Here is a 16650-nt window from a genome sequence, read left to right as displayed (position 1 = left end):
CAGGGTTTCCTTTAGGAACAATAGTATTTGTAAATTGGTCATTATGTTAGTCCTTTATTGCCTTGTTTCCCCTCATTTTTTTGTCCTTTTTTTTTGCAAATTTTCTCTGCATTCTGAAAAAAAATATACGATTTTTTCTTTGTGTCACTGATCAATTTTTTAAATATATTATTTCTATTCTCCTCTGATATAAACTTAAATAATGCTATTATCATCCATTAAGAATCCTTGTCCTGGGGGCTGGGGTTGTGGCTTAGCAATAGAGTGCTCACCTAGCATGTGCGAGTCACTGGGTTCGAGCCTCAGCACCACATAAAAATAAATAAATAAAATAAAGGTATTGTGTCCAACTACAACTAAAAAAGAATTATTTATAAAAAATAAAAGAGTCCTTTTCCTGTGCTTCCTCAGACCTTTGCACGGTTGCCAGGGTACCTAAACACTTCACATGCTGAGCATTTGTATGAAAACATTGAAAGAAAACATTACTGAAACAGAGGGCCTGATAAAAAGGAACAGTGCTTAGCATTACTGTGTTAATGGGTTTCCCAGATTAACATCTACATGCCAGCAGGCCCTCTGCAGAGAGCAGTGGCTAGGAGAAAATGTGGGTAGGATCACCATTACTGGGAAGGTTTGAATTCCTGTTCTATGATCTTCCGGGTGGGGGTAGGGTGACACCCTTCTTCCCCATATGCCAAAGTAGTTCCTGGTTTTAATATTGAAAGTCCTGCATTTTACGAGATTTTCAAGTCAGGCAGTAGGGACTCTTCCAAGACAACTTATTCTAATTTCCCAGGCTCTGATGGTAGTATTATCTCTCTTTGAATGAATATAGACTGCCAACACTGCCCATTTTGCCATACAACAGTTCAACTGTGTGAACGCTTCAAATAGCCTTGATCTGTCTTAAAACCCAAACCAATACACTCCCATCTCTCTGGCTTCTATTTTAAATAATAATTCACCACAAAACCATTCCTCTTTACTTGCCATTCCTTTTGCATGGTACCACTAGGGACCTCTGCCCTTCTTTTGTTTCAAATACAGCTGATGCCACAGTATTGGATTTGATTAACTACAATGTCCACTTGGCTGCTTGATTAACTGCAAAGTCTACTTGCCCTCCTGGGCAGCAAGGACTTCCCGTTGTCATCACAGAATGCAGCCTGGCTGTTTATGCTCACATCAGCACTGAGGTCCGCTTCCCTTGGGGATGCAGTAGCAGTTTACTGCAGTGGATCAGGAACAGCAGGAGGAGACCCATCCATTCTCTGCTTCAACTGGGTCCCCATGGCCCATATCAAAAGGAGCCATAGGATCTGTATTTCAGCCTTAGAGAGAAAGCTGAAAAGTGCAGGCAGGGAATGGGAGAGCCATGCTAAGGATCAGGAATATTCTCTCTTTCCTGTGTGGAAGGTATAGACTTGAGGATAGTTCTAGACACATTCTCTATGAGGACAAAGGTGAATACTTTTTTCCCTTCCTGTCCTCTTTTGGTTTACAATCAGACAGCTCTGTGGAATCAAGAACTTATTATATCAAGCCTCTTTGCTACCCCTCATGTCTCCTCATTTTACAGACAGTGGGTGGGCAAACTATAGAGGTTGCGCCAAGTGAGCAAAATAAAGTTAAGCAAACTAACTGGGCAATCTCAAACACTAGTGACAAAGATCAGACTCAAGTTTTACACTTTGCTCATGGTGAAAGTTGGGGAAAGTTAGCTATCTTCTCTTAATCACTGCTTTCTCTTTTTTAAAGTGGAGGTGATGGTGCTACCCCTGTACAAGGTGGCAGTGAGGATGAAATATGGCAATCCATGAAAAGCACAGTGACCACAATGAAAGGGCAGAAAACTTTATCCTTAAGTTCTCCAAGACGCTCAAGTGAAACTTGGATTCTCTTTTCCTTCCACTTGTGGGCTCCAACTTCTTTCCACATTTTAAAGCTCAAGAGCATTTATAAAAGGTCATAGGCAGCCAGGTGTGGTGGTGCACACCTGTAATCCCAGCAGCTCTGGAGGATGAGGCAGGAGGATCATGAGTTCAAAGCTAGCCTCAGCAACTAGTGAGGCCCTAAGCAATTCAGTGAGAACATTTCTCTGAATAAAATACAAAATAGGACTGGGGATGTGGCTCAGTGGTTGAGTGGCCCTGATGGCTGATATTGAACAAACAAAGGCAGACCCAAGACTGATGAGCAGAACCAGCTTAGTATTAAGACAAAAGTAACCAGCTATCACCTGTCTCCGTCAGAGAGCAGGGCAGAGAGCTCCTGCTTGGCCTGGGCTTGCCAAGCTCCTTGTAGCTCAGAAGCAGCTATTATGTAAATACTTCATTGATGTAGTATTTGCACTCTCTCCAGTTTTACAAAGATGATGTGAAGGTAGGTGTATAAGGAGAGCTGGTGCCTCCTGTACAGCAAACACTTCCACACTCACTGAAATGTTTACTTCTCAGAATGTACCTGGGAGGTTTGTGTTAATAATTCCACTCAAAAAAAGAAAAAATGGTGACTCAAGAGAAGTGACTTATCTAAAATCAAAAGCAAATGTGTACCAGGGTTAGGCCTTAAACTTAAGCATGAATCCAAACTCCCAAGCCTTCGTGACTTGACAAGCTGCCTGATCAACTAACAGATGCTACGTGAACCCATGCCAGTTGCCAGGCGAGAATTTTCAGGCCTTCCAACCACGGATTTTCCTTCTCAGTGACAGTCTTGCCTGGAGTGTTGCTCGTTTTTTTTCAATGACATGGATACAAGACCGGTTCTGGGGGACCAGCTTTGAGAACAGGCCCCATTTACCCACAGGACAACGCACCTAACCTCCTTGGGCCTTGACTTCCTTATTTAAGAGACTAGAAAATAACATTTCTCTCATAGGATAGTGTCAGGATTAAGAGCTGACAACTACACAAATACTTTCAATCCCTATAGCACTTTAGACAGTGTTAAGGATCATAGCATCGTTTCCAGTGCTGTGCCTCCTCCAAGAGTTGGGAGGGGGCAGTAGTTTCTATGCAAAAGGAAGTTCTCTCCTGGAGCCCAAATGATAAGGACTATTAGAGGAAGTGGCAGAGTCCTGACTTCACCAGATGCAAATAGAAAATCCAAGTGGCCTGGGTTCTTCCTTATGCTTTATTGTGGAAGAGCTATCCCACCTGCATTGTGCAAAGAACAATAAGGAAACAGAGTCCTTGAGGAAATGCCATCAAGAGAACTGCCTCAGTGGCATGGGCACCTGGAGTTTGTTGCAGTCTAAGTTCTTTAGAATGGGAAAGTTTGAGGATTCTGCCAGGGCTCAGGGGCAAAGGTCATTCCTGCCAACATAGTTGTAGCTCAGGTGTTGATCTGATGACTTTGTCTCTCTTCCTTAATGACCGTGCCATCATTCTACATTCCACACCATTTAACAAACATTTGTTATATACTAGGCTCTAGAGTTAGGGGAAGTGAATAAAAATCACAGGTTTCATGCCTCATGAAATGTACCTTCTAGCAGGGGAGACAAACATGCAGCCCAGCAAAGAAATGGTAAGATAATTTCAGGTGGTAATTAAGATTCACAAAGAAAATACATGACTGTGGAGTTGTATCCAGCAAAGGGCTGGTCAAAGGTCCTTTAGATGAAGGAGTTGGGAAAGACATTCTGAGGAGGGGAGAATGAAGCAATTAGAAGGAACCAATGCTGGGCGTGGTGGCACATACCTGTAATCCTTGCGGCTCAGGAGGTTGAGGCAGGAGGATCACAAGTTCAAAACCAGCCTCAGCAATGGCGAGGTGCTAAGCAATTCAGTGAGAACCTGTCTCTAAATGAAATACAAAATAGGGATTGGGAATGTGATTCAGTGGTTGAGTGACATTGAGTTTAAGAGACTGAAAAATAACGTTCTAACAACCCTGGTACCCCCCCCACATACACACACACACAAAAGGAAGGAACCAGCCAGGTGAACTGGTCATTCTCCCTTTATCCCCATGCATGCTCTACTCTAATCTTATTCTGAAACAGCATCACCAAGAATCCCTAATCCGATGGTTTCCCATGAGATTTGGCCAATGGGAGACACAATGGCAGGCAGAGGAAGAGATTGGGGAATTGATTCTCCTACTCTTTCCTTACTTAGGGTCTGAGCCTTGGTCAGCTACCATGGGTGAAGGGCTCTTCCATGACCCCAGCTCTTCTGGGCACCAGGAACTTATCTCCTCCCATCCTTCCCCCTCAGTCAGTCCCTATGGCCATAGAGGTAGTAATGGCTTCTCACTATTGCTACTCTCTAGGTTTCTTACACTTCCTAATTGTTCCCTTGGCCCTACCACATACCTATCCCTTTATTAGAGTTACTCCATTAAAAAATAAGGAGTGAATTATGCTTCTTGCTAGGATAGCCACATGTAACTTCTAAAGGTGCAGCTTCAAGCCATTCCTGGCAGAGAGAACATCAATCTTACGTGGATCAACTAAAAACAATGGTAACTTACCTTCGTGAGATTATTATCATAAAGCAGGAAGCATTTTAAACATATATTATTCCATTTAAATATTGTGATGACACAGTTTGTGCAGGAATTATTCTCCTTTTATAATCTAGGGACCTGAGGCTCTGAGAAATAAAATGAGTTATCAAAAGTTGATATGGGCAGGTGACACTAGAGCTCAAACCTAAAGTCAAGCTTCTTGCTCCCAGTCCAGGCTTCTTCCCCTACTAAGTGAAGTCAGGTGGTAAAGAGATTTGGGGAACATTATTTTGGAATTTATCAGTTTTAGTAGTAGCTCTCAGATTCTGTCATATTTAGCGACTCTCCAACCATAGCCTCAAGTTCAGACATAGCCACAGGGACCTTCAGAAGCACAGGAATTCCTCTCAAGGTCAAGGGTAGCCAAGCCACTTATCAAAGCATTATGGGGACAGCCATGTGATTAAGCTTCTGGAGCTGACACTGTTTCAGAGGATATGCATTTATAACTTCCTCAAAGTGTATTTTTCTTCTAATATATGTATGTCATCATGAGCAACCTCTTTTAAAGGTACTAGAGAACCTAGATATTTACAAGGATCATTTGATAAAAAAATATTAATTGACATCTTGAAATTCAAATAACTAGTATATGGTCAAAGCATTTCGAAGTTGAGATTTTGATACAAATGGCTTTCGTAAACTGGAGCCTACCTCCATAGTTATAAGACTGTCTTTATCAGCCATATCATTCTAGGATTAACAGTAAGAATTTCTTCCCCAAAGTGGAATCAGCCCCAGAAAATCCAATTTCTAGCAGTATTTCATTCCTTTCCACACCCCCACCAGCCATCCTCCTCATTAACTTATCATTTGCAGTTTAAAATATCTACATGCACCTCTCCAATATTCCAATAGTTAGTCCTCTGGGGGGTTTACAAGCCAGATTGAACATCTGGATTTTGCAGCAAATCCTAAAGGTCACCAGATTCAGTGTGGTAGAAGGAGATGGATAGATGGGCACAAGACAACACGCAGCCACGGAGACAAACGGCTCCTGCTGGCCCAGGCCAGCCTCTGAAAACTCAGACGCATCAGACCACATGGGTATCTGCTGAAGGATGAATTGTTATATGGCTTTGGAAAAAGTCAGTGTTTCTTTTTCTTTCACTCCCACTTGGCATTTTGGAACCTGCTGTCAGGATTCACACCGATTTTTGGCTTGAATTCTAGGGCTTTTTTTTCCTACTACAGTTGAGCTTAAAGAAAAATAGCACCAAGAAATTGTTAAGAAGAAAAGAAATCATGCTCCAGATGGTTTTAAAGAAATTTAACCTGACCCAATGCCGCCCCAAAAGGTCTTTCATTTATAAAGCATTGGTCTTGAAAGCAACTTTCATTTGGTCTTGAAAGCAACAACTGAAAAACTGCTTTACACGTTCCTAAGGCAGCACCTTAGCATGTGTGGGGGCACATGTGCATTTGTATACCGATGAAGAGGTGATGCATTTGTTCTTAGAGATGACACAGAATCTGACTGATGATTTTCCAGTTCCTTCACTTTTGCTCTGATGAAGGACATCTCAAAAAATGAGAGATGGCAAAATTTGATGTCCCAATGGTCTAAAGGTTCTGATACACCTGCTTTGAGAAACATGGGTTTTCCTTCACCATGTTAAATTGTTGAGGGAGATGAAGTCCCAGGCAATGGGGGAATATGAAAAAGACAGACTCTGCCAGCAGTGAGGAGCCTGGGAAGCTGCACTTGTAATGTAATTTTAGTTACAGGTTACACAAAACCTGAACTCAGATGAACTTAAGCAAAGAAAGAAGTACCAGGGATTTCTGAGAGTGCTCTTGGGCAATGTACAGATGCAGGGACCAGGACAGTGTGCAAGGGCAGGGGACCAAGACCTATGCCTCAACATCATCAATGGCTTTCATCCACCTTGCCTTGGCATGAACCTGCCTAGTTTTACTTCATTATGTCCTGGAGCACACACATTTTCCCTGTGAGGTAGGGAATGTGGCCACAGGCAATTTGAATTCAAATCACATAAGAATCTAACCTTTTCTTTTTGTTCCAGTTAGAATAAACCTCGGGGAAGTAATCAGCTTGGGTTCAGCTTGGGTCCCAATATTGTCCCTTGACCCATCACTGATTCCAAGCTGACTGTGACATCCCAGTCTGGGTTTCCCTGGAAGAGAAGATCAGTGTGGAAAAAATGAGAGAGTGTGAGCATAAGCAGTCCTGAAGGACAGTGGTGCAAGTTTGAAGGTTAAAAACAGTCTACTGCGGCAACGAGAGGAGGCTTAACTGGATGAGTTGACTCACACTAATTCCACTAAATACGTCAAACAATGTGTAATTCAAAGATGTAACAGAAGACAGTCTTCTCATTGCACTTTAAATGAGTGCAAGTGGACTGTAGAAGTTACATAATGTGGTAAGCCACCGTGCCAACCTTGTACCCATGTGTCACCCTCTGTCTAGGACACTACTCTCCCTTGGGTCCTGGAGCCTAGCAGGCTCCTCCACCTCCAAAGGTTTAATGTAGCTCCTTCATTGTGTCTCCACAGTTCCCCTTTGTTACTTGCATGTCTAAGTCCTTGTCATCCCTCAGAGCTGTGGTCCTCAGGCGTCACTGAGCACCCTACTTAAGTAAGCCTCAGTCTCTTATTCTTTATCACTTTGTTTAGTTTTTACGGTACTTACCAGTTTGTAATTGATATATTTGTTTGCTTAATAGTTCATTCTGGCCTCTCTGATAGACTGTAAGCTTTTCAAGGGTTGGTACAATGTCAGAGTCATTCATTACTACTCCAAACACCTGTGAATGTCCCTCTCCCACTGAGAGGCTCAATAAGTGTTGAATGAATGGATAAATAGATGGACACATTGTCCAGATGAATGCAGTAGCAAACAAAGAACAAAAGGAAAAATGAAAACCAACCTAAAAAGTAGTGAGAGGGTTGCAGAGTAGAGGGGCAGAGGGTGGAGGGTGGTGGTGGTGGGCGGGTAAGGGCTGCTACACAACCCTCATAGGACTACTGAGATCCCAGCACCAGGGAGCACTGTTTCCATAGAATACAACGATCCTGGGCTCCTTGGAGTTGGTATTGTCTAGCCCACATCCTCCCACAGTGTGGCACATCTCAGTGTCTCAGGAACAAATGAATCAATCCCAGAAAACCACAGGGCTTTTGGTATGCCTCAAACTTCAGAGAAGTACTTCTTAAACCATCTGTGAGGAGGGAGCATTGTTACAAAATTATTTCCAATTCATTGCTCACCAAAACATTCATAAACCACAATATTTTAAAAAATGCAATGAAAGGAAATAACTAAAGATATACCAAATAAAAGGTCATGTTTGGAAATAGATTGAACACACATAAAATCAATGTGCAATTAGTACGTATGAAAACAAAAACCTTTTGAACTTCTGTATATTGCAGATCAATAAGAGTTTAGAGATAGACACTGGTTCGTGAGCCAAAGGTGGTGTCTGTGTTTTAGGGAGAAGTCAAGTCAGAGTGAAGGACCTGGCACTAGACTGGGCTTGACCATACCCTTTCATTGAGTCTTCCCGGTAATCCTGTGAGGAGGGCCTGGTGAAGTGAGAGAGGCAGGATGGTAGGAGCAGAGTCAGTTACTGGCTTTATTTACAATCTTAAAACTTTTTTTTTATCATGGATTTTTTTAAAAAATTAACTTTAGTTTTACAAAAACAGCATATTAAGATTTTTTATTGATCATTTAGTTTTTTAATACCCTCTTAACTTTTGTGTCCAAGGTAAATCCCTCCCTTTCCCTAATCCAAGCCCGGTGTGGAAAAACATAAGATTTTCCAATACATACAGAAAGCAGGCCACAATACCATAAATAAATAGCTGAGGCCTTACCACAGTCCTAATCCCAAAACCCTACCTTCTACTGTACCACCCTTCATCTCAATGCTGAGCTTCCAACCTTCACTCAATCATTTACTTGCAATGACATCAAGGGTTGACACTGAGTGTGTGCTCCAGGGGTAGCTAATGAGGAGCCAGTCTGGAACACTGAGTGGGAGACAAATGATAGGCAACCCTGAAAGGAGAGCTGAGGGGCTGGGGTTGTGGCTCAGTGGTAGAGTGCTTGCCTAGCATGTGTGAGGCACTGGGTTCAATTCTTAGCACCACATATAAATAAATAAATAAAAAGGTCCACTGACAACTAAAAAATATATTTTATAAAAAGAAAGAAAATGAAGGCTGAGGAATGTGGATTTTATCTGGAGTTACTGGGGCATTCTAGAAGTGGCATGGTCAGATTTAATGTTCAGAAAGTTCACTCTGAGTGTATTTGGGTGAGTGGGTAGAAAAAAAGGTACAAACTGGACTTGGTGCCAAGTTCATTGAAAGATGAAGTAATCCAGGGAGAAGACGGAAAGGAGAGTGAAGACCTGGTCCCATTGGAAAGGGTTCTTCTCGCTAGCATCATGAGGGCTCAGAGAAGGACAAATTGCCCCTGCTGCTCCCAGGCTGTGCCTGTCCATGTTCATTGGATGAGCACAGACCCACTGGGAACACTGAGTAATCTGTGACTATGTGTATAGGGGTGGGGGGAGGGATAAGGAGGAAAACTCACTAATGAGAATCTGGAGTGAGGAAAACGGGTGCAAGGAGACATGGAAATGCAAGAAACTGGTAAAGGAAAGAGCAGAAGGCAGGCAGCATCTGTGAGCTCAAGGACAGGAGGAAGGAGGAAGGCGGGAGTAGGCGGAAACAGCAGTCAGATTCTCAGCGGCACTAAAATTGTCCCTGCCACTTGGCAGGAGTCAGTTCAGACGTCACAGATCCAAGAGCCTTGTCCTTTTGCCCATTCATATAACTGCACAAGGAGCCAATTGGGGAGATTATGGACCAAAGGATTCCTTGGCAAATATCCCTTCTACCTTCAGTGGTGTTTTAAGCCCTCAAAGCATTGTTTATTGAAGTAGTGACAATGGCCATGAATTATTTCTGCCAGAGTGGACTGTAAGACATTCAGTGTGGCTGATTAAAAAAGTACATGAAGTGCAGTTTAAACATACATAATGTCTCTTAGAAAAAATCAATTTAGAATCTAAATGAACATATGATGGATAATGTGACTCAATCTTTAAAGATCCGAAATGGAACTCATTTTATTACTGTCCACTTTTATAATGAAAAAAGAAAAACCTCTTATACTATGCCACCTTTACAATTCTCTGAGCTTTTTCACTTTCATTATGCATTTAATTATTTCAAAAATCCCTTAAAGCAGAAAGGGCAGGGATTATTATTCTCATTTTGCAGAAGTGAAAACGGAGACCAGAGAGGTATAGAAATTTGTCCCGCACATGCTAAGTGGTAGAGCTGGTCCTAAACCTGGCTCTCTTGACCATGAGTATTCTTTCCATGGATTTCCAGTGTTCCACTCTAAGCAAGCTGTAGACAGGCTTTTCTGGAAGGACTTATGTTAATCATCTCGTTTTCCTTTCCTGGGGACCTGCTGAAAGATGATTGTCCAAGGATCATGACTTACATGGGAAACAGTGGCAGAGGGGTCACACTCACTTACTCACTCCAAGGCTTTGAGTAAGATGCTAACTTCCAGAGTCTCTTAGCTAAAAAACGAGTGGCAAGTGTCCCTATCTCAGTAGGTTATTGTAAAACATTATTGTCCTGCAGGAAGTGGAAGACTAAAAGGTGAGACACAGGATCTAGCAAATGTGAATGGAAGGGATGAAAGACGGAAACTCAGGGTATTAGTGTCCTTAAAGAGGATCACATCTATTAGTGTCCTAAAGAGGATCAGGTCTACTCAAACTTAGCATGAGTCTTGCAAGCTTGGAAGGTAGGAGCAAGAACCCCTTGTTGAGGACTAGGTTCCATCTCCCTGTGTGCCAGGGGCTGTGTGGCACACATTTGAGAATAGTGTTTATTGAACAATTACTTTTTTAAAAAAAATTTGTATATAACAGCGGAATGATAGGGCAGAGGGGTGGGAGGGGAAGGGAGGGGGCATGGAGTAATTAATGATGGTTGAATGTGATGATAGTTCTTATCCAAAGTACATGTATGAGGACATGAATTGGTATGAATATACTATGTATACAACCAGAGATATGAAACAACTACTTTTCAACACCTACTGTGTGCTGAACACTGTTTGAGATGTTGGGAACACCAAGTGAGGGATGGCCCCGAAGGTCCCTCCCCCCACCCATTCCAGGGTGCTTGCAGGGACATAGACCAAAGCAAATAGACACTTATCTCTGGAGTCTCCACCTTTCTAATGAAGCTACTTGGCTTCCAGGAAGTTTCTAATTTATATAATTGCCTACGCCACCCCCCCACCCACCCACCCACCCCACCCCCCCCACCCCCCCCCCCCGCCGCCGCGCTGCCTTTATAAATATGCAGAATGTGACACCATTGTGGCCTTCTCACCAATTAGAGCCCTTTCTGTGTGAAGCCTCACCTGGGTTCCCTTCTCTATGGGATAATGAACCCTGGAGGAACATGAGCAAGACACCACTTTTGTGCTTATACATTTTCCTCTAGTGCACTCTCGTTTGTATTTATGTGGCATGATACTTGTGGCATGTGTGTTTATGCCTCTGTTTGAGAACCCAAAGCTACCATTCCTGTGGATGAGGGAGATGACAAGAAAATGAGTGAGATATTCTGTCATCTCATCCTCCAGCTTTAACCTAACTCTCCAGCTGTGCACCCCTGCTGGCAAGAGATGTTGGAGCCTCCTCCAAGTGTGTCTGATTTAAAACCACCAGCCCTCTCCCCATACACAGCAATGCCAATGGGTTGGGATCTTGTCATGGATAGTTTGGGGACCCTAAGGACAAGATCTTCCAAATTATAATGTGGTGGTAGACACTGCAGAGTACAGCTGGGCTTCTAGGAAGACCTCTAAATGGGTCATTACTTTGTGGGCTGGAGACACTCTGAGAGCTTGATCAATGAAGAAATTGTAAAGAATAAAAATGGTGAAGACATGATTCTAATCTATGAATAACTGACAAACTAATGAGGAGGAAGGGATGTGGGATGTGTGGGATGTGAATATTCACCTTTGTTACATTTCTGGCTCGGGTCCCCTCACCTGGGTGCTCTCAGTTTCTCCAATGGGCTTCTGACGTCATCTCCAGGCTTGATCAATCCCCAGAACCTTGGTTTCCAGGCTGGGTCTCTCTTCTGTATTCTGAGCAGCACACCCTTCCATTCAGCTGCCTCCCAGGTATCTCTGCATGTGTTCCAGAGACACTGACAATTCTTCTTTCCCTCCTCAGTCTTCACTTAGATCATCACCATCAGTCCTGTTGCTCAGGCCAAGAACTAAGAATCAATCACCCTCAATCTTTCCCTCGTCCTTTCTTCCTACGACCAATCTGTCACCAAGCCCTGCCAAGCCTTGTGTTTCTGGCCCCGCAGTCTCCCTCTCCATACCCACTCTGCCTTAGATCCAGCCCCAGATTTCTCAGCTCATGCTCATGGTAGTTTACTCACTTTTGTTAAAGAAAAAAAAAAGGCCTCTTGTCAAAGTCAATAAGGAAGACTTTACTGAAGGTGGAGGGGTCCATTGCATGACAGGTATGAGACTGCTGCAATGGAGTCTCCAAGTGGCGGGCAGAGGTTGAATTTGCTGTCTGAATACAAGACTAGTGGAGGAGGGGCAGGCTGGGGGGGGCGGGTCAGTGGGTAGAAAATTTCAAAGAGGAGTAAAGGGAGGTCTGGCTAAACTGAATCCACAAGATTGTTGCTGAGGGCGGGGCAGGTGGTCAGATATGGGGAGTAGAGGATGGGGAATTTGATCGGATAGTAAGGGTGGTCAGATACCAAGGGTCAGCATACCCAGATGGATTCTTGCTAAAACTAAACCAAATGAACAGAACCACTGGACCAATGGCAGAGCCCACTCCCATAAGCCCTCCCTGCCCTTTCCACCCTGCCCAGCTGTGATCTTCTTGTATGCATTTAAGCAGATGACTCTCCAGTCCCCAGTGGCTTGTAGGAAAAGGGCTAGCCTGCAAGCATGGCTCAGCTCTCTCTCTTAATCATCTCTCCCAAACTCTTCCTAGAAGGGATTTATGTCTCCCTGGCCCCACTGATATCCTCACCTATCAGCAAACCTAACTTGCCATTCGGGGACTGAGCCTGGAAACCTTCCTAATAATACGCCACCTTCTCCTTCTCCTTCCACCTTCCTTCCTGCCCAGTCACACTGCTGCCACAAAATCACTGTCTCAAGATCCCCTGCTAAGGAGGGTTCGGATTCTAAAAGCATCCTTTTATTTATCTTTGCATGCTTATTTACTATTAGATTGTGGGCTCCTCAACTAGCTCTAGGTATTTGTAGGGCTTAGAAATTGATCCATAATAATATTAATAAAAAACAGTGAATGGCCACAATACCTCTCATCACATAGTGCTTCTTCTATTTTTATACACATGTGCATTTTCAAAAAAAGAGAAATCTCCACAAGAATCTGTGAAATAGATGCTGCTGTTATTCCAATTTTACAGATGAAGAAAATGAGGCAAAATGTTAACCGACCAGGCAGATACCACCCTGCTAGTGTGTGACCATGCTGAGTTTCCAACTCAAGGCAAGAATCCCTGCTCTCAGCCACTAAGGCTCTCCAGCACCACACACAGGCACTGTACCAGTTGGATATGGTCAACTGAACCAGGGATTGAGGCGCCAGGGCCAGGGTGACAAGGAAGATAGAAATGGCTAAATCCAAGGGCTGTGGTGGCACACAATGCACAAGGTGAATGTCATTAGTGTGTCTGCTGAGTTCCGATGGTGGTGTAGGTGGAGGGTGTGACCAGCAATTCCAGAAAGAGGCCACATCTTGAGTGGGACACAAGACAGCCAAGCATGGCTGAAGAATGATGGAGTAAGAATTAATCCAAGGGAACAGGATGCTTCTCTTGGAAGTTAAAGTTGTTTTTATTACCTGGTGCTGCTCTCTGGCCCATGGTATGACTTTCATGGGCCCTGGGCACTTTTACCTTAGTGCGCCCCTTCCCTATAAATAGCAGTAACCATTCACATTTTATAACCTTGTAGGTATAAGGATAAACTTATTAATATTGTAAGCTGAAATATTTTATTTGACCTAAAAGTTCATTTTTTTACTTCTGATGATTAAAAAAGTATTTTTTAATGACCTTGAAAGTACTGTGGGCCCTGGATATGGTGTCTTCTGTGCCTAATGGGGAAATTGTCCTCAGCTCCTCTCTTTATCATGCACCTCAGCCAGACCCTTGGAAGTTCTCTCTCAGGATTGGAGTACAGGATTAGTCCTCAAAATGATCACATTTCTTATTTGCAAAGTGAGAAAATAGGCTATATCACTCCTGAGGAACTTTCTGACTGAGATTTACATTCCATTTGTTCCTTGTGAAGTACTAACAACTCCTAAATCTCTCTTGAGGTTATCATCTTATTTAATTCTCACAATTTCCCATTATTCACATAAGGAAACTGAGGCTGATGGAGACAGGCTTCTGGCTTCACAGCTCACATGTGGTAGAGGCTGAGGAAAGCCCCAGTCCTCTACCTCTCATCACTGCTCAATAGCATAAGGTTTGGCCTGGGGAAGAACCCCTGGGAGGAGAGAGCTGCTTACATGCATGTGTGGTTTCCATGATCACACAGATGGGTCATGAACTTGGAGTCCACTGCATGGTGGAGTGGGAGTCCACCTGGGGTTCATTTAGTTACTTAACTATGATTTACTAGTGGTGGGGGTAGAACCCAGGGTGTCCAGCATGCTATTCAAGTGCTGAGCCACTGAGCTATAACCCCGGCTTGCAAAGTGGGTTTATTTCAGCTTTTACTATTATCATTGTCAGGCATTCTGGGAGAAAGCGTGTCAACAAATGAATTTGGGGGGAGTGGAGGGCACAATTCAGTTCACAGAGTTTCTCAAATACAAATGCAAGAAGTGGGCATAAGAACATTTGAGAAAAGAAACAAAAATTCAGTGAGGAAATTCATATTTTAAAACAACTTCATAAAGGCTGGGGATGTAGCTTAGTGGTAGAGGGCTTATCTAGAATGTGTGAGGTGGCACTGGGTTCGATCCTCAGCACCACATATAAATAAATAAATAAATAGATAGATAGATAAAGGTACTGTGTACATCTACATCTAAAAAACACCTTCATAAAGAGCAAATATTTGGTTATCAAATGATTGATTTCTTAAGTTAGATTTTTTCCTTTTATTTATTTATTTTTCTATTTAAGGTTAAAACCAAAGCCCTTTCACATGCCAGGAAAGTCCTCTACCACCACGCTGCATCCTTAGCCCTTTTTATTTTTATTTCAAGACAGTGTCTTGATAAATTGCTGAGGCTGACCTTGAACTTGGGGTCTTCCTGTCTCAATACCCCAAGTCACAGTGGCTGGGTGTGTGCCACTACACCAACCTCCTGGGTTTGGTTTTTTCCCTTGTCAGTGTCTACTGGCAGGTGGTGAGCTGGGTTCTGACCCTGAGCCCTCATCTCAGTCTTTTTTCAGAACCTCCATGGCCGGTCAGGGTGAGGGGTTCAGCTTGGGCCCATCTGCAGACACTGGAGTGTTGTAGGCTCTCTGCTGGATCTGAGTGGAACAGGGAAGGAGAGAAAGTGTATGTGGTCATACTCCCACTGGCCTGAGAATTGAATAGAAGGCAGCCCTGATAACAAAGTGACAGGAGAGCAGGATGCTGCTGCGAGCCGAGACCACACAAGGACAGCAGGAAGGGGGGAAAACCAAGGTCCTGCCTCCTTCCCTCGAGGCTGTGCTGGTTTCCCCTCTTGCTTCTTTACCCTATACAAGCACAGCTCTAGAGCACCTAGGGAGGCTGAGGCAGGAGGATCGCGAGTTCAAAGACAGCCTCAGCAACTTAAGGAGGCACTAAGCAACTCAGTGTGACCCTTTCACTAAATAAAATACAAAATAGGGCTGGGGATGTGGCTCAGTGGTCCAGTGCCCCTGAGTTCAATCCCAATACCCCCTCTCCCCTGGTATTCCCTCTTCCCCCAAAAAAACAAAAACAAAAACAAAACAAAATGTAGCTCAGTTGGTGAACCTTAGCATGCTCAAGGCCCTGGGTTCCATTCAAGAGAGAGGGAGAGATTAGGAATAAAAACATATAATGACAAAAATGATCTGAGTCTATAATTTCCTAATAAAACTGTTCTAGTTGGCCTGATTTTAGTCAGATGAACCTTCTTTCCCCTCACTGTTGGCCAGGCTAATAAGAAAAGCAGCACACTGAGGAAGTTTAGGCATGAATTTTATCACTCCCTGGACAGTTCCAGGCAATAGAAGGGGAGATATTACTATGAAGTTTTAAAACTCACACTACTTTGAAATTATCACGTAAGAATTGTCACAGGGGGACCCAGTAAGACTGTGATTTCTCCTTGTTTTACACCACAGGACTGAAAAGGGAGTTGAAGGAGATTAATTACATTCCCTGCTAATCAATGCAAAGACATATTTTTCTGCTTCTCCATCTCATAATTTTTATTTCATCTAGTTTGGGCTTTTTTAGGGTTGCCAGATGTCCCAGTTTCAGTGGGACAATCCTGCGTTTTGAAGGTATGTCCCATCTGCTCTTGAAAATATTTCTGTTCACTGCTCTCTCGTCGGCTGTAGGGTTTTTAGAGCTGCCAGCCAGAGTACGGCTGCTGCAGAGAAGATGATAAATTATTGTAACACTATAAAAAAAATCACTCACATCCACCAGTACCTCACCTCAGCAATGCTGTGAACTAATTCTGCAAGAATGTTTGTCATGAAAGGTGAAATATCCAAATCTCCAGATGGGAATTTGGAGCTCTTTCCACAATGGCTTCGAGAAGATGCAGAGCAGGCAGGCAGGAATATGTGGGATGATTGCAGGACCGGCCATTGGAACATCTGGCTCCATGTTTCTGGAAAAGTAACTTTGGGTCAGTAAGTTCAGAGAACAAATGGTTGTTTGAGCATCTACTATCTAGCTGATGTATAGTTGTCACATTAGACAAAAATGCCTGAATTATTTCTAGAGTAACTTGGCTGACATAGGTTTTATTCCCATTTTATAGATAAGGAAGTTGAGGCTCAGATCCACAAATCCAAAACTTTTGGTGAAAATCCCCATGGCAGATGTCTCACTCTCTTTAC

The sequence above is a fragment of the Callospermophilus lateralis genome, unplaced genomic scaffold, assembly GCF_048772815.1.
Source record: "Callospermophilus lateralis isolate mCalLat2 unplaced genomic scaffold, mCalLat2.hap1 Scaffold_139, whole genome shotgun sequence".
NCBI lineage: Eukaryota > Metazoa > Chordata > Mammalia > Rodentia > Sciuridae > Callospermophilus > Callospermophilus lateralis.
The sequence above is the reverse complement of the archived record's forward strand: the minus strand, read 5'-3'. Positions refer to the sequence as shown.